Genomic DNA, 18,452 nt, shown 5'->3' on the forward strand with positions numbered 1-18,452 from the left:
ATGTTTATTGAGTGTGTTTCGTGTAGATTTTCTTCAATTGTCAGTCTATAGACTAGATCAGCCTTTAAGCAAAAAGGGGGGTCAGGTAGAGCATTGAAGGGGTGGTTCTGCTGTGAGCTCATTATTAAATATCTGGTGTATTAGACCCTTTTCCTAAGATCCTTTCCAATTGCTCTTTAAAGAGAACTAAAACATAAATAAAACTTTAGGAAGGACAATAAGTCTTAACTAAGGTGTTGCATCATTTCATGTGACAAAGATAAATGTTAGGAATAAATGTTAGCAGCAAAGGGCTTCCCTCACTGAGGGGTAGGAAGAAGGGAAAGAATGATCTGAAACTCAGATGGGAAAGGGTTCTGACTTGGGTCCTGGAACAGGTAGTCCCACCCCAGCAGAAAGAAAGACTGGCAGTTTTGGATCTTGTTGCCCTAGCACATGAGCACCCTGGGGCCACGGCTTTTCTGAACCTCTCATTTTTCATGTATGGAAAACAAACTTAGAGAGGGTTTTAAACAACCTGCTCTCAACTTCAGATCCTAGACACAAGATCTTAAGCAAAAGTCTCCAGAATCTAGGAGACTGGCCAGCGACACCGTGGACAATAGATGTAGGGCATGGGAGGTCCTCTCACGATGCTCATTTGCTTCTGAGTACTATCCCACCCTGTGGAGAATCAGTATTTGGTAACAGGGTAGGTATTAGTGGTAAGAAATCATGTTAAGAATCCATACCCTTCTGCAATCAGTTCCTACTGCATAATATTAATAGTGTCAGGGATTGGTTCTTGTCCATGGGATGGGTTTCTAGTTGGGCCAGTCATTGGTTGGCTGTTCCTACAGTCTCTGCTCTATCTTTGTCCCTGCATTTCTTGTAGGCAGGGCACATTTTGGGATGGTGTCCTTATCCCTCCAGTAGGGGTCTTGCTTAGCTACAGGAGGTGGCCACTTCAGGCTCCATATCCCCCACTGCTGGGAGCTTCAATTAGTCACCCTCATAGACCCCCTGGAGCGTCCCCCCATCTCGCATGTCCTTGAGATGCTCGCCTCCCCCACCCTAACTGCTGCCAATCTCCATTCATACTCTCCAAGACCTCTCTCCCCACACCCAATTCACCCCCCTCCCCATTGCTCTCTCCCACCCAGTTTCCTCCCTCTATCCATCTCTGATGACTAATTTATTTCTTCTTCCGAGTAAGATTCACATATCCTCCCTTGGGCCCTCCTTGTTATTTAGCATTTTGGAGGTCTGTGGAGTGTCACCTAGGTGCTCTGTACTTTATGACTAATATCAGTTTATCAGTGAGTACATAGCATGTATGTCCTTTTGTATCTGGGTTACCTCACTCAGGATGATATTTTCTAGTTCCATCCTTTTGCCTGCAAATTTCAATGATGCCCTTGTTTTTAAGAACTGAGTAGTATTCCATTGTGTAGATTTACCACATTTCCTTTACCCATTCTTTGGTTGAGGGATTTGTGGGTTGTTTCCAGTTTCTGGTTATTACAAATAAAGTTGCTATGAACATGGTTGAGCAAGTGTCCTTGTGGGATGGTGGAGCATCTTTGGGTATATGCTCAGGAGTGTTATAGCTGAGTTTAGAGGTAGAACTATTCCCAGTTTTCTGAGAAAATGCCAAATTGATTCCCAGGGTGGTTGTACAAGTTTGCACTCTGTTATGCTTACAGACAGGAGCCTAGCATAACTGTCTTCTGAGAGGCTCCACCCAGCAGCTGGCCAAAACAGATGCAGAGACCCAGAGCCAAACATTAGATGGAGCTCAGAGAGTCTTGTGGAAGAGTTGTGGGAAGGATTGAAGGATCCAAGGGGGACAGGAACTCCACAGGAAGACCAACAGAGTCAACTAACCTAGACCCTTGGGCTCCCAGAGACTGACCTACCAACCAAAGAGCAAACATGGGCTGGACGTAGGTCCCCCAAATATATGTAGCAAATGTACAGCTTGGTCTTCAAGTGGGTCCCACCCAACAACTTGGAGTTGGGGGCTTATCTGTTACCTTATTCTGTTGCCTGCATGTGGATCTCATTCCGCTAGTTGAGCTGCCTCATTTGGCCTCAGTGAGAGAGGATGTGCCTAGTCCTGAAGTGACTTGATGAGACAGGGTGGGTTGGTACCCATTGGAGGCTTACCCCTTCTCAGAGAAGGGGAAGGAAAGGGCTGTGTGAGGGGGAGTGGGAGGAGAGAGGGGGCTGCAATTAGGATGTAAAATAAATAAATAAATAAATTAAAGGGAATAAAAGAGAACCTGTTCCCTTCTTTTCCACTGGGGGTTGGGGTTTGGGGAGACTCATTCTGTGGCCAAAGGTAGAATTTGAACATACAATTCTGGACCATATTCAAGGATGTAAAGCTGGAAGAAGCAACCGTAGTGTGTACCAGGTGAGTGTGGAGCCTCTTCTTAAAGGGCCCTCGGGGCAGGCTGCCTGTGAAGGAAGCAGAGCACAGATGTTGGAATCCTCCCTAAAACACAGCTTGGCTTCCTTCGAGCCTTCTAATTAGAGATGGCAGCCTTCCCACCCTCTGCAGTCAGTCTCACTTCTCACACAGACCCTTGACTTGGGTGTTCTCCTTCCCAGTCATCAGCTGGGGCAGCCCTCAGACAATGAGCAGTTTTCATAGTGATCCTAAGATGACATTCATATAGAGGTAAGTCCATAGACAGAGGCAGCTTAGGCGAGAATAGTAAGGAGTCTGTCTAGGATGCCCTCTTTTTCTTCCTTTACACCTTTGATGCCCTGCGATTAATGAATTTATACTGGGATGAATGAATCTGCTAGAATGAAGAGAGGGTCTATTTTTAGTTCCAACTGAGATGAATAAGTAAGAGTCACATGGATCACTACATTAAGAAAGACAAAAAGAGCTGCCCATGAACTCTGTCATTGATTATTAATGCCTGCCAGGGAAATGTATTTACCATCTTCTCTACTTGTCATGAGTTATTAGGGGCAGAAATTGTGCCTTATTTAGTGTCGGATACTAGGGCAAAGGAAGCTGAGGTGTCCCAAACTCTGGGCACCGTGTGCTGCTACTAAAGAACTTTGAAGAACAAACCTGTAAGCACAGATTGCAGCCTTGTACTACAGAAGGGCAGGGGGGGATGGATAAGTGTCCAGGGATTTTGCAAGCAAGTTGATTTACTGTTGGCACCTTGAATTTGAATATAACTTACACTACAGAAGGTTCTGCCCACATTCAGAATCAAATATTAGACAATAACCAGAATGACACTGAATGTGTACCTGCTCCTGGGTCCTCTGTGCCCAGGTAGGCGCTGTGCACAGCAGTGTCTGAGGACCACAGCACTTGGTGGAGAGGTGAGAGGATCTCTTGAGGTTATTAGCCAGTCAGCTCAGCTGAAGCAGTGAACCCCAGGTTCTGTGGAAAGCCCTGTCTCAAAAGATAAAGTAGAGAGCAATAGAAGAAGCCGTCTGATGTTGACCGTTGACCTCTGCACACACATGCACACATGTAGCACACACACACACACACACACTGGCAGAGAGGGGGAAGAAGGGAGGGAGAGAGAGAGAGAGATTGAGATCAAGCGCAAGCAAGAAGAAGTATGGTCTTGCCTGTCGCCTGGCCTGGCTTGCTTTCTATTGCTGTGATAAAAACCACACCCAAGGGCAACTTGGGAAGGAAAAGGTTAACTGCACCTTACATTTTACTCTCTATTCCTGAGAAAACCCAGGGCAGGAAACTTTAGGCAGGAACTGAGGCCATGGGGGCAATGCCACTTACTGGCTTTCTGTCTCATGGCTTGCTTAGCCTGTGCTCTTATACAACCCAGGACCACCTGCTGGGCCTTCCCATATCATTCATGAATCAGGAGAATACACGGCACACTTGCCTACAGGCAAGCTGAAGGGAGCGTATTCCCAGATGAGGTTCCTCTTCCCAAATAACTCTCACTTGTGTCAAGTTGACAAGCTAACTAGGACATGATCCATTTTACTTTGTCTAGGCCTATTCTCAACCACCATCTTTTTCTTAATCCTTTCCCCCACATGGTCGGTACCCTTCATGGAAACACAACATCCACCTTCTTTTTGTTATTCCTAATAAAGCATCTATCTTGTGATAGACCCTTAAGCCATGCATGTCTTTGGGAAGAGAATTATAGAAGTCTCCCAAATGAGAGTCCTAGTTAATAGGTTGTAACGCTGGGGCCTGCTGGCTACCACTGGATTGGATTTACCTCCACTAGGGGGCACTCTTCTCCTTAAATGTCAAAAACTCCAGTTTAACTAGAACTATATACTGCAGTGGTAACAATAGAAATATGGATTTCCCTTTAGAAATAGCTGCTACTGAGCAGAGCTTTGGAAAGGAAATAGATCATGAAGGCTATAGCATCTGCGAAGAAAACATTTGGCTATCGCAGCACATTTACTCACTACTGTGGACATACCAGTTGACAGTGTCTCCTGTGGGTTGTGCTACCGTGAAGCCCTAGGTATTGTCTAAATTTTGTTTTAAATTCAATTTGGAGTCGTGCGATCCAATTCAACCATGGGACTAGCTTCTTTAGGATCAATCCCAGAAAGATGGCAGTCAATGGTCCCAAGCCTTTGTTATGCAAGCAATGCTGGGCTGTGAAACAGATTGTCCAGCTCACAGGGCTAAGAGGGAAGAGAGTCAATCCTTGCATATGTAGCTTCCTTTTCAAATATCACACACACACACACACACACACACACACACACACACACACACACACTCACACACACACTCTCCCGTGCTCACATCAGAGGTCAGCCTCGCCTACCGATGTGTATCTGACTGCTGGCAGGCTAGCTGGCCTTAGAGCTCCCAGAGATTTCTCCTGTCTCCACCACCCATGCCACCACAGCAGCACTGAGATTCCAGATGCGTGCTACCGAGTCTGCTTTAGGTTTGTTTGATAGAGCAAATGCTATCCAGTGAATCACTTCTCTAGTTCCTACCATAATTAAAACAAAACAAACAAACAAACAAACAAACAAAAAAAACCCCAACATCTTCAGATACTGCATTTGAAGCGAATGATGTTCACCGGGCCTTTGAAACTTGCACCGTCATGACTAGGTGATGATGGAGGAGTCAGAAAGAGGTACTGTCTCACCTGCCAGAGACTGTAGACATCCTAGATTTCAACACTTCAAGGCCAAGTTACTCCTCCATGTCTTTACTTCCCTTTCTTGAAGAATTAGCTCATGCCTGACTTAAAAATAGCATGGCGCCAGCTATCCTATAAGCGTTACCTTATTCTCAGTCACCGCCCCCTTCCTCCCGGCGGTATTATCCCCATCCCCATTTTACAGAAAGGGAACCCGAGAGCCCTGTCAGGAACCTCTGTCAGGGATTTCCCTGAGATTGTACAGCTGATATAGGACTGGTTTGGAGAGGGCCTGAAGCTCTCTGGTTTTGAGACACAGAACAGGGTCTTTATTGATCAATATGCACCGAGAGCCTTCTGTGGACCACAGAGGCCTTGCTGGCTCCAAAGGTTGAGTTTTCATTTCAAGCCACGGAGAAGGTCTGAGGAGAAAACGGTGAAGGAAAAATAACACATTTGAGAAGTAGCACGCTGTGAGAGGGAACATGAAGGCCAGTCCCTTCTTACCCACACACTGCGAGGCATTTGAAGCAGGTTGTTTTGAAATCTCTCTAAGCTTGTTTCCTGAAGTAAAAAACAAACCCTAAACGTTGAGATGAGCCCCAACCCAAGGGTGCTCACGTGCTTCACCCTAGAGCCACAAGCCCTGAAACTGCCAGTCTTTTTCTCTGCTGGGGCAGGGTCACTTGTTCCCCGGGCCTGTGTCAGCATCTCTTTTCCCATCTGAGTTTCTGGTCATTCATTTCCCTTCCTCGTGCTCTTCAATGCTGAAGCCCTTTCCTGTTACCACCCAGAGGGTGAATGGAGGCAGAGCGGAGAGAGGCTCTAATGGAGCTTTCTGAACCGCTGTCTGTGGCATGCTCAGTGTCCGTGTCTTCCATAGGGGCGCCTCAGTGTGGGAACGCAATTCAGAACCAGCCAGTATAATCAGTAGAGACAATGGAGAGTGCCACCCACATCACAGCGAGTCGCTGAATGTATACCGCGGTTGCTATCAACCTTTCAATCAAAGCAAAACAATGTCTTTCTAGACAGAAGAGAGGACCCTCTCTAAATCAGATGGCAAAGGGGTTTGTGCCAGCCTAGTGGAAGCCCTTCAGGTTCCAGCGCTGGGTCCCTTCCCAGCAGAAGTGCATTGTTAGAGATGAACAATTGTGTGCATAAAGAGAAGGTCCCATCTTGGTGTTTGGAGGGGGTGGGAGCAGGGCACTAAAAAGACTCATTTGAACCAGGAGAGTGTGGAAATCATTTTTGTTCAGCGGCGCTGCAATTCCCGCTTTTCCCTTTTTGTTGGAAAGGCTGAAGTAAAACGCCTGGCTTAACCCACTCTACCCCCAACCACAACAGAATAGCTGTTTAACAGGGAGCACCTCTCAATTGCTTACACACACACACACACACACACACACACACACACTCCTTCACTATCTAACATCTCAATCACTAAAAATCAACAGGAAACATTTCAAGACCTCAATGGACAGCGGAACGACACGGGAAAAAGGAATGAGCCATAAAGGAGAGAACACAAAGGGCAAAGAATGAAACATTCAACACATAGCAAGAGAAATCCCAACTATGACGAAACAAGATACCGTGGCTGCTCTTTCAGTTGCTGGAGAGTTTAAGAACGACCCCAGAGAAGGACCTTGCCTCTGTGTATTGAGTTCTGGAGAATGTATATGAAATGTACAGGTATAAGAAACATAAATACTTAAGACCCTAACAGTAGACTCTCATGTCTTGAGGAGTGCCATTAGCTAACGTTGGGAATACCTAGCTCTCTGGAAACAAAGCCCTACTATCTTGACAAGAAACTGTGCCTCCTCGAAGCCAGTCCTAGTGTGAGAAAACCTTGCAAATTCACCATCTGATTCTCAGTCAAAGCTTGTTTGTATGTATGCAGGCTCTTAAAATCCATGTACTCTGGGCCTTTAAATCTTCTGAGATATGCACGCACATAATGACTATTACACAGGATGACTATCAGGCAGCAACGAGGTAGCTTAAGGGAGCAAGGCTCAGCCCAGTTCGTGGCAGCACACACCTTTGATCCCAGCACTTCGGAGGCAGAGGCAGGCAGTTGGAGTTCAGCCTGATTTACAGAGCAAGTTCCAGGACAGCCGGGGCTACATAGAGAAAGCCTGTCTTGAAGACACACACACACACACACACACACACACACACACACACACACACACGGGGGGGGGGAGAGAGAGAGAGAGAGAGCACAAATAATCACCAATATATATGGCATCTGCTCATGTCCTGTAAGGAGAGTTTGGCACTTCCCCATTGGGTTAAGGTGCTATGTGTACAGCTATGGCCTCCTAGGGTGTACACACAGAATGGTCTACTTGTGGGGAGGAAAACTCTGTGAGGGCTTTTGCTTTGTATCTGCTATCCTTGATTTTAAATTGCCACTGTTGATACCATTGTGATATACTGTTACTGTCTATTGGGGGAGCATAGTAAAAAAAAATGCATCATTGGGAGGGAAATGTTATTAAAAACCTTGCAGCATCTGAGCATGGTGGGGCACACTTGTAATCTCAACATTCAAAAGCTAAGGCAGGAAGACTACGATTTTACAGGCTGGGTCACACAGTATGTCTTAAGCTAGCCTCGGGTACCAGTGAGACTGTGTCTCAAAATGAAACATCAAAAAGTCTGTAGATGACGGATCTCCAGAGTCATGGTATGGGGAATAGTTGCCAAGTAATCTGTAAGATCTAGGGCTGCTTGGATTAGACAAAGTGGCTTTGATCGAGGACAAAATGTTTGCTTTGACTGTGGACCTCAAGATAACCTAGACTGGAGTCTGTCTGAGGGCAGTAGTAGTTCCTGGAGCAGGGCAGTGCCTAGCCTGCTGCTGTGGGCACACACACATAGTAGAGTCAAGGTCATTCAAACTTGAAGCTGAAGCCCCAGCGCCCACTCCAGCACTAGGATTTGAAGAAGGAGATGAACTGACTTCAGAGGTGAGTTCCTTTAAAAGTCTTCATGGAAACTGTGAGCTTTGCAAATTGCCTGCGATGTTTTTCTTTTGCGTTGCTTCCTTCTACTTTCTCTCAAATCAAACATTTTAGTTTTAGGGACGCAGAGGGATCTCTGCATCACATTCCTCCAGCAGGGCACCTTGCCAGCCAACTGTAACCTTTCACAGCAGGACATGACAGTGCCTCCACCAGATTAGCGTTCTGCTACAAGCATCCTCATCTGGCCCAGCCACACCCCTCCCTGCCCTTCTCCATCCCTGGAAACCACTGTTCTCTAGCTCTGTGGTTTATCTCTGCAAGGTGTTATATATATGGAATGACATGGTATGCAACCATGTGAACCAGCCCTTTTCCTATAAAGCACGACCCTCCAAGAATTGTTGCCAGTTGCAATACTTGCAACATGTTGATTTTTGTTACTAAATAATATTCCTTGTTAGAGATGTACCACAGAGTTTTTTTTTTTTTTCCACTAAAGTACACTTGAGCTGTTTCCAGTTGGGGACTCAGTTCTGAAGATACGCTCTTTGGTGTACAGGAGTTTTGTAAATATAGGTTTTTGTTTGTCTAGGATAAATGCCTGGGGGGGGGTACCTGTGGGTCTATAATGTAACTATATGCTTAACTTTTAAAGAGATATTGTTCTCACACACAGTTGTACTCATTTCTATATGAGTGTGTCGCATCAGCATCTGGAACTGTCTTTACATTGCACCGGGGGAGGAGTTTATGTGTAAGTACACACTTGTGCAGGTGCACGGAAGCCAGAGGTAGATGTTGGATATATATCTTCCTTGACCAGACCCCAACTTATTCTTTGAAACAGAGTTTCTCACTGAACCTGACTTGGGCTTAGACAGTCTTAGACACTCACACTGTGCCTGCTACCACACCCCTACACCGGAGCACTGGGGTCTCAGGGATCCTCCTGTCTCTGCTCCCCCAGAGCTGAAATTACAGATGTGTGCTGCTGTGCTCGGCCTTTATGTGGGCGCCATGGATCCGAACTCAGATCCTCATGTTCATGTTGCAAACGTTCTACCAACGAGGCCATCTTTCCAGCTCCATAATTTCCTTTTATTTTCACCTGTGTGCCATGTGACCTCTCGTTTGTACTGACCTCATAGCTAGCAGTACTGAAAATTGCCTGTTGTTTCGACAGCTGAACAGTCTCTTCAGAGAAATTTGTCTTCAACGTCTTTTGTTCATTTTAAAATTAGACTGTTGGATTTTCTTCAAAGGCTAAGTTTTAAAGGTTCTTTAAGTATGTCATATATACTGGTTTTGGGACAGATATGTGACTTGTAAATCTTTCCATCAACCTGTAGCTCATCTGTCCATTTTCTTCACGTGGTCCTTTATAGAACAATTTTAAATTTTTAGAATTGTGATAAAGTCCCACTTACCGATTTTTCATTTTATGGAACTCTATTTGCATCATTTCAATGAACTTTTTGCCCTCAAAATCCTGGGAGGTTTGCCCAGTGCTTTAAAAACACAAACAAAACCAAAAGCAACAACAAAACCCTGGGCCTTAATATACAGCCCAGTGTCTCGGACTGGCTTCACACTCACACTGCGCCTGCTACCACACCCCTACACCGGAACACTGGGGTCTCAGGTGTGTATCACAGTGCCCGGCTCCTTAAATTTTCATATAAAAGTTCCATAGTATTGCCTTTTGAACGAAGCCTAAGTCATTTTGAGTTTTTTGCTTGATTGCTCTCTGGATGGCTGCTTGGTGTGTTTGCCAGGACTGTTCAATTGTTCCAGCAGAAATTTCTAAAAAGGCCATTAAATTGATGCTATATGTTTGGGAGCACTGGGTTAGTTTGCTGAAAAAGCACCAGTTTATTGTGGTGCTGGAGGCTGGTAATACAGCTTACCACATGACAGCTAGTTCAGTCAGCACTAGCCTTCTCTTCTCTCTCCCTCTCCCCCCCTCCCTCCCCCTCCCCCTCTCCCTTCCTCTCCTTTTCCCTCTCTCCCCCCTCCCTCTCTCTCTCCCTCTCTCCCCCCTCCCTCTCTCTCCCCCTCCCCTCTCTCTCTCCCTCTCCCTCTCCCCCCCCCTCCCCCCCTTCATCTGGACCTCTAGCCCCACATTTAGTGTGGCCTTCTCAACATCAGTTAATTCTCCCTGGGAAAGTTAGCATGGACAGAACCAGGATGTGTCTCACCGATCTCCTGGGCAATTCTAAACCAAATGGTGAAGATGTTGATGATTAACTATCACAGGGACTTTGTGTGCACTCTTATTTCCACGTTCACTCTCTGGTCCTGTTGATCTATGCATCTGTCTTCCCACCAGCACCTCGGAGTCTTGGTTATGTAGTTGATAATGAGCTGTCAATCACTTAGGTTCATTCATTTCACCTGGTTCTTCTTTTTCAAAGCCATGCTCTGGTTTTTTTCCCTTTCTATATACAATTTAGAATAATTGTGCCTATTCATAAGGAGACTCTGCTGGAATGTTGATGGCAACTGCATGAATATATATATATATATATATATATATATATTAGAGATATTATACGTGTATATATATATTAGAGATATTATACATAGAGAGATATTATGTGTTATATATACACATATACATGTATATATACATATATATACACATATACATGTATACATATATACACATATATATACATATATATGAGAGAGAGACAGAGAGTGAGAAAGACAGAGAGAGGTAAAGAGAGAGATGATATAAATACAGATAGATACAGATAGTATGTATACAAATACTTAGATCTTTGTGGGTTTTTTTTTCAGAACAAATAAAATATATTAATGTGCCTGTATTATTAGGTTTATAATTACTTTTTAAATGTAATATCATTATGCCATGTTCTAATGAGTATCTAGAAATAGACCCAGCACTTCAGGAAATCTCTTACCTCAGAGAGGCCACAAATTTAACTGGAAATATATAATTTAGAAGAAGCTTAAGCAGACAAAAAAGATTGAATTAAAAAAATAACTTCAAAGTTCTAAAAGTCCTTCTGAGAAATAAAAATATCCCAGACCCATTAGGTAAGAACATACCATTAAAAGGATCATTTCTTTTTAATAATAATAATAATAATAATAATAATAATAATAATAACAACAACAACTTGGAGAAAGAAAGGAGAGGGAGAGAGGGAAGAGAGAGGAGGATGGAGAGAGAGAAAGCAAGAGAGAGAGATGTGCAGGTAATGATTGCAAAGAATCCAAGAGAGGACACTAAGGAGACACTAGGCTGGCCTAGACATGTCTTTTGATGACATTTTCAGTCATTCTGGAAAGCAAAAAAGATTCCTTCAAACTGCAGGGGGACAATGATCTCCAAACGAGAATCCTGGGCTGAACTATCAACCAATAACACTGGGTCTTTTTCTTTTTTGTTTGTTTGGGTTTTGGTTTTTGGGTTTTTTTGTTTTTCAGATATACAGGGACTTAAAATTTAATCTCTCACAATGCTGTTTCTAAGGAAGCTGTCTTGGATACGTGGCACTGAACAAGAGAGTGGACCAGAGAGAAAGAAGACAAAGCGTTAAGGGGACAAAAGGCTCAGTGTGGGGAGAAGTGGACCGAAGCTTCACTGTGGACGCAGAACAATCGATCCCAAACGGAGCAGCACAGCCGGCTCCAGGAGCAAACAAGCAGGAGTCATGATGTTTCTGAGCACGGAGGGAAGATTTAGGAAAATTAAAGGCTCTTGAGCTCTTGATTGGGAGTCTGTATTCCTGTCTCTAATCATAAGTCCAGGAGGAACACAAAGGCCTAAGAGGAGGGAACGTTGGCATAGAAATGAACAATAGTTATGTAGTTAGCATGATGTGAATATTCATATCGGCTGAATAAAATAGGACCTGGTATTCCTGCCTGATTAGGAAAGGCAGGGGAGGTGTGTATGCAATCTGGGAATGGTGAGGCTTGCACGGATAATAGGAAACAGAATTTAGAATTTAGTTTCCTTCTCCTATAATTAAAATTTCAGCTTTGACTTCTGATTAAAGTAGGGCAAGAGACTGCTGCATCGGCCCGATGATATATAAAAGTGTTGGAGAAGCTGCAAAACTATAGCGTTACCTTTAGAGAGCTAGGGTTACAAGGAAACCTGGGTGAACTTCATCCAGAAAGCAGTAGCCTTTCCTAGAAGTGAAGGCTCTTCTGCCTGCTTACATTCCCGAGAGTCTGAAGTAGAAGTTCTCCACCAGGGACAGGAGCTTTTACAAGAAATGGTCACGTGGTGGCGTACGCCTTTAATCCCAGCAACTCGGGAGGCAGAGGCAGGCAGATTTCTGAATTCGAGGCCAGCCTGGTCTACAAAGTGAGTTCCAGGACAGCCAGGGCTACACAGAGAAACCCTGTCTCGAAAAAACAAAAAACAAAAAACAGACAAACAAACAAAAAACAAAACCGAACGAACGAACAAAAGAAAGAAAGAAAGAGAAAGAAAGAAATGGTCACGAGTAGGTTACTACAGCAGAATAGAATCCTGAGGCTCCCCAGTGGTTTATAAGCACAAAAACATGGAGAGTTCCACTGGGGTTCCACGAGCTTTCTTAGGGCAAGATGGCAGCTGCTGAGGGCTGTGTATGGGGGATGCTAAAGTCAGTTTTAAAACCGAAGTTATGCGTAAGCTGAAAGTTGAAGCCAATGATACCACACTCAGCAATCAGAACAAAGCGGGAGTGGCTAGAGTGATTTCAGAGCAGAGAGGAAAGACAGCCATTTTATAATGATTAGAGAATGGATTCATTGGGGCGGGGCACACCATTCCTAGATGTTCACACACTTCCTGATCCCACAGCTTCACACACATCTACGGCACAAACAAACAAAAGAAACTAGAAATCATTTTGTAATACAGACAGAACTATAATGTAACAAACGTTGTCGGGGCTACCTAAAACAATGGCTAGTGACATTCACAGCTTAAAGTGCTCGTTATTAGAAAAATATAAACTTCATGTTCGGTGCTCTTGCTTTAAGACTAGAACGAGAACAAATTAAGCCGAAGGTAGTCAGAGACACATTAATAAAAATAGGCAGCGATTGGTGAGATTTAAAAATGGATGAATCCTACAGAGAGGAAAGCAATGATTTACGTCTTTTAAAAGTTAATGTAACTGATAAATTCATAATAAGAGAAACTAAAGGAAAGAATAAGGGAAGTACCCATATCAGGCATGAAGACTCTTAAGGAGCCTCGGCTATTACCATAGGCATTTAAAGGGAAGGCGTAGATATACAGACCAATTTTATACAATAAATTGAATAAATGAAAAATTTTAAGTATTCAAAAAACCATACCTCTTCCAAAAAGACAGTAGACGATAAATATATCTTCAAGGCATCTAATAGTTGCCACAGAAATTAGAATTACATCCCCCACCTCCCCAAGAGAACTCTGGACTCAAATGACTTCACTGGTGAATTCAAGCCATGGTTTTGGGAAGGAACAATACCAATCTCAGAGAAACTTGTTAAGAAATGAGAGGTGACAGAACTATTCCTAAACATAGTTTGCGAGTCAAGTAAAGGCCAGGTAGCTCAAGATGGCCAAGATATTTCATAAAAACTAAAGGTTAATCGTGAATAAACACAGAAATTCCTTCAGACTACTAACAGCTCAGACCCAGAAGACTTTAAAAGAGTCACTCACCGTGACCTAATAATTGGTTTAACATTAGAAAATTAATCAGTTCAACTCACCACATCAACAGACAAAAACAGGAAAACCACATGCTCATCTCAAAAGATACAGAAAAAAAAAATTCAGACAAAATTAATTCAGTACCCATTGCCAACTGAAAACAACCACACCGACATGACCCAGGAAGCTGGCAATAGCCGGGAAGTCTCTCAACCTCTTAAAAGGAATCCACAAAGCTCCACAATTAACATCATACTCCATGGTGAAAGAAAAATGCTTTCCCCTAAGGTCAAGAACAGAGTAAAATCTTTCAACCTCACGCAGGAAGTCCTGACCAATGAAATAAGGCAGGAACAAGATAAAGGGTACTGTAAAGGAAGAACGAATCTGACTTTATTTCAAAAGCCATAAAAATTCCTAAAATTGAAAATAAAATAAAATAAAAAATTTAAGTGAACTATTTAAAAGCAGATATAAATTCAAGATGAGAGAGAATTGGGTTAAATGAGGCAGTATTGAGGAGTGTGGTGTAATGAACTGAGTTTTGAAAGCTTTATAAGATTTGGAGTCTTTTGGGTGTTTTTCAAAATCTTTGTTTTACTTTGATAAAAACGCAAATTAAATTGAAGAGAAGAAGGCAAAGTTCTCAGCAGGCATTAAATTTATTTCTTGGGCTTCAACCATTTCTTCAAAGACAATTGCCTTATTGCATAAAGCCTTCTCCCTGGGCGGGCACCCTAGGAATTAGTGTTGAGTGAGCATTGTGCTCTCTGAAAGCAAAGCGTCTAACAGCTAGAGATACTTAAAAATGCAAGTGCATTTTCGGTTATTAATAGATTTCAATCAGCCCTTGAAATAGAAATAAAGATGTAAATTGTATGCCTAATTAATGAGTTTTAAAAATTGTTCCAGGGCAAGGATGAATCGTTTTTGGCTGATAGCCCCAAGGATCAGGAGCTATTCTAAGGCAGAGATTGCCAGTGAGTCACTTCTATGTATGTGCCATGTGAACACATGTTGAATATTTGCATAAATATTTACACATATGAATCTGTTGATGACCAGCAGCTAAATGTTGGGGGGGGGGCAATTTGATGAGTGTTTATAATAACATGAAAACTTCATCTAAGCTGAAAAACTCCTCACAGGGTTTAGATTTATGCCACTCAACCCTAGTGTTAGTTTCTAGTTTTCCTTCTTTCTCTATCTCCCGTGTTCCTTTCCCCTCATTCTCTCCTAGCTTCAACTTCACAATCCTCCTGCCTCCACTTCCTGAATGCTTGGATTTCAGGTCTGTGTCATCACACGTTATAGCTATCTTTCTGTTTATACACATGAAGTGGGCAAAGACACTAACCAGGGCACTGGGATTCAGGGTTAGAGGAAACCCACTTTAGAGTAAGTGGATCCTGAGAAAGAGACCTGTGAGCTACAAGAACCCACTTCTGAATGGGTCAGAGTGGACATCGTGATTAACGTTTCCAAGCCTCACTTGAGTAGTACTCAGAGGTGCTTAGAGTCACGAATCCTCCCTCCACAGCCAATAGAGATCTGGAATCTGCAGAGGGTGTTGGCCTTGTAAAATATTTTGCTCTGTTTGAAGGGATTTTTGCCTACTTCCCTTTAGACCCAGCCTATGAGTTTTAGTTACAGCTTCTTGGGATGATCTTTCTGACTCCCATCAATGGGAAGGAAGCTTGGCTGGAGACCTTTGAAGGGATTGAGCATGTGTCTCAATGAAGAACAGAGAGCTCTTCATTGTGTCTCAAGCAAGTGAATTCAGTTCATTCAACTCAGGCCAGAGGAGAAATTAAGGAAAGAAAAGAAATAGCATAGCATGCTTAAATTGTGTGTGTGTGTGTTTGGTGGTGGTGGGACCTCAATGACCTCTGCTCCCTTCTTAACTCCTTTAACAACCCTATTACTGATATTATGGGACACTGTTGCACGATTGGACGTTTCTCAAGTTCCATGTTGCTTGCACAACAAACATGAAAACATTCTTCCCATTAAGACAACATTGCACAAAGAAGAACAGAGACACATGCTCAATCCCTTCAAAGATCTCCAGCCAAGCTTCCCATTGATGAGAGTCAGAAAGATCATCCCAAGAAGTTGTAACTAAAACTCACAGTCTGCGTCTAAAAGGAAGTAGGCAGAAATACCTTCAAATGGAGTAGAATATTTTATAAGGCAAACACACTCTGCAGAGTCCAGATTCCTGTTGGCTGTGAGGGAAGATGCATGACTAAATACTACTCAAGTGAGACTTGGAAATGTTCATCACGATGCCCACTCTGATCCACTCCGAAGTGGATTCCTCTGGCTCAGATGTGTCTTTCTCAAAGGCCACTTACTCTAAAGTGGGTTTCCTTTAAGCTTGAATTCCAGTACCCTGTTTAGTTATTTCCTAACACTCATCGTAATGTACTTTTCCTGCTGGAATTTGAATGTCAATGTCTCCATGGGCTCATGACTATTGGGGGCTGCTTGGTGGTAGGACCGAGTAGCGCCCACAACTTCATCATGCCTTCCTGTTGGAACGACTCCAACCCTTAAAACTATGAGTCAGAATAAACCTTTTCCCTCTAACTTTGTTTCTATCAGGCATTTGGTCAGAGCAAGACCAAAGTAACATACACACTTCCTTTAAGACCAAAGTAACAAGTACACTCAGTCTCCTTGGCTTGTCTCCTTCACAAAAGTGTGCCTGTTTCTTTGAAGGCAGAAACATTGTGTCTTGTCTGACACCTCATGTCCTATGTCCTATATACCAGGTTTGGGAGCATCTGACACATGCTTTATAATTTGTAGTTGTGATATTTAGTACTCAGAATTTATTAGTTTTGTTTTGTTCTGTTTTGATTTAAGACTCAGGGAATTAGACCTAGTCTTTAATGAAAACCTTCATTGAAAGGTTCATAAAGAAGGCAGTTATCTGTAAAAAAAAAATGTGTGGTGTATCTGATAAGAAGTGGATGCCAAAGTTACCAGTAGCCTGCTTAGCAACCTCCTTTAGCATCATCCGAATAGTCCCTAGTCCTGAAACATGACTGTCGGAAGTCATGCTGAACACATGCACATGCTGTATGTTTTATTCATGTAGCGATTGCTTCACTTACACATGTAATCATCTTAGCCAGGCAGTACACATGTAATCATGTAATCACTAGTAATATATTCATGCCATTATTTCTTCCTTTTATTTACTGGGGATTGATACAAACCAGAGAGATTACCTAAAGCAGTGGTTCTCAACCTTCCTAATTCTGCAACCCTTTAATTCAGTTTTTCTTGTTGTAGTGACCCCCACCCATAAAATTATTTCATTGCTACTTCATAACAGTATTTTGCTACTGTTATGAATCCTAATGTAAATATATGATACGCAGGATATCTGATATGGGACCCCTATGAAAGGGTCATTTGACAACCCCCCCAGGGGGTCACGACCCACAGGCTGAGAACCAGTGCATTAGAAGAACTCAGTGGATTCCCTGGAACAGTTTAGAAAGCTATTCTCAAGTGCTCTCCCCTTTAGGTCAGGGTGTGAGTACACTGACTTTCAGCATTTTTCAAGCTTCAACATACTGAATCTATCTGAGCTGTCCTTCCATTAGCTAATGAAAAGTGGTTACACTTTGACTTGGGGATGTTCAGACAAAATGAAACATTGAATCCTTTATACATACCCACAGGGACTGAATGAAACACACACCAGGTAGGCTTTATTTTAGGAGCTAGGCTCTGATGTAAGATATATCTGAAGGGGGTGTCTGTCGGTATCCATCATGAAACTTGTCCAAGTCTAACTCATACACTAGTGACCAGTCAATACTAGTACATTTGAACTCCAACCTGCAAACAACAGCTGAAAATGCCCACTGGTACTTAGAGGGAGACCATTCCCTGTTGATGCATATTTGGCTTCCTTTTGATATTTTGAAAAACTTAACAATGGCCCTGTGTTTAATTCTGTTTTTAATGCCTACTGTGAGATACACAAAACCATATGTATATTGAGGACAGAGTTTCTTGAGCTCAGTTTTAGATGCTGAGAGCCAAAGATATGTAGCCATGCCAGTTAGCAGACGGCATAAAGAAGGCATAATAGCACACATGACAGGAAGAAATCATATTGCAAGACAGAAAGCTAGATAGCAGCCCAGGAGGCAAGCTAACACTTTCCTTTCTCTCTCTCTCTCTCTCTCTCTCTCTCTCTCTCTCTCTCTCTCTCTCTCTCTCTCTCTCTCTCTCTCTGTGTGTTTGTGCAAAAGTGTGTGTAACACATATGTGCCCATGAGTATATATGGCCAGAAGTAACACTGGGTGTCAGTCTTTGGAAGCTATCTACCTTGTTTTGTTTTGTTGTTGATAGATTATCTCCCTGCACATTCACTGACTAGGCTGCTGTGCTGACTGGCTAGCTAGCAATCCCCAGGGACTTGCTTGACTTTGCCTCCCTGGCATTAGAACTAGCGACACCAACTATGTTCTCATTTCTGGGGTCTGAACTCAGATCCTCAAACTTGCCAGCTCGGCAGCTTATTGACTGAGTATCTCTGCAGCCTCTAGCTCATGTTCCCTTGACTGAGTATCTCTGCAGTCTCAAGTTGTTTCCAATAACTTTTTTATTTTTTTCATGAAATCTAACTCGGGGTCTCATGTGAACTACTTGAA

At 43.1% G+C, this 18,452-nt stretch overlaps 2 long non-coding RNA genes across 2 annotated transcripts in view; both read left to right on the forward strand.

Annotated features, from left to right (window-relative positions):
- The window catches only part of Gm46038, a 31,188-nt gene extending 23,984 nt beyond the window's left edge, over positions 1-7,204 (forward strand). Inside the window, exon 3 of the long non-coding RNA XR_001778545.1 lies at positions 6,578-7,204. This is a non-coding gene — a long non-coding RNA (predicted gene, 46038). The remainder of the gene's footprint in view (positions 1-6,577) is intronic.
- Positions 7,205-8,063: 859 nt separating this feature from the next.
- Positions 8,064-11,749, forward strand: Gm40489. The gene is made up of 3 exons (XR_870325.1): positions 8,064-8,101; positions 8,775-8,852; positions 11,605-11,749. It is a non-coding gene; the product is annotated as a predicted gene, 40489 (long non-coding RNA).
- Positions 11,750-18,452: the final 6,703 nt, after the last annotated feature.

Source organism: Mus musculus, chromosome 8, assembly GCF_000001635.26.
Source record: "Mus musculus strain C57BL/6J chromosome 8, GRCm38.p6 C57BL/6J".
Lineage (NCBI taxonomy): Eukaryota > Metazoa > Chordata > Mammalia > Rodentia > Muridae > Mus > Mus musculus.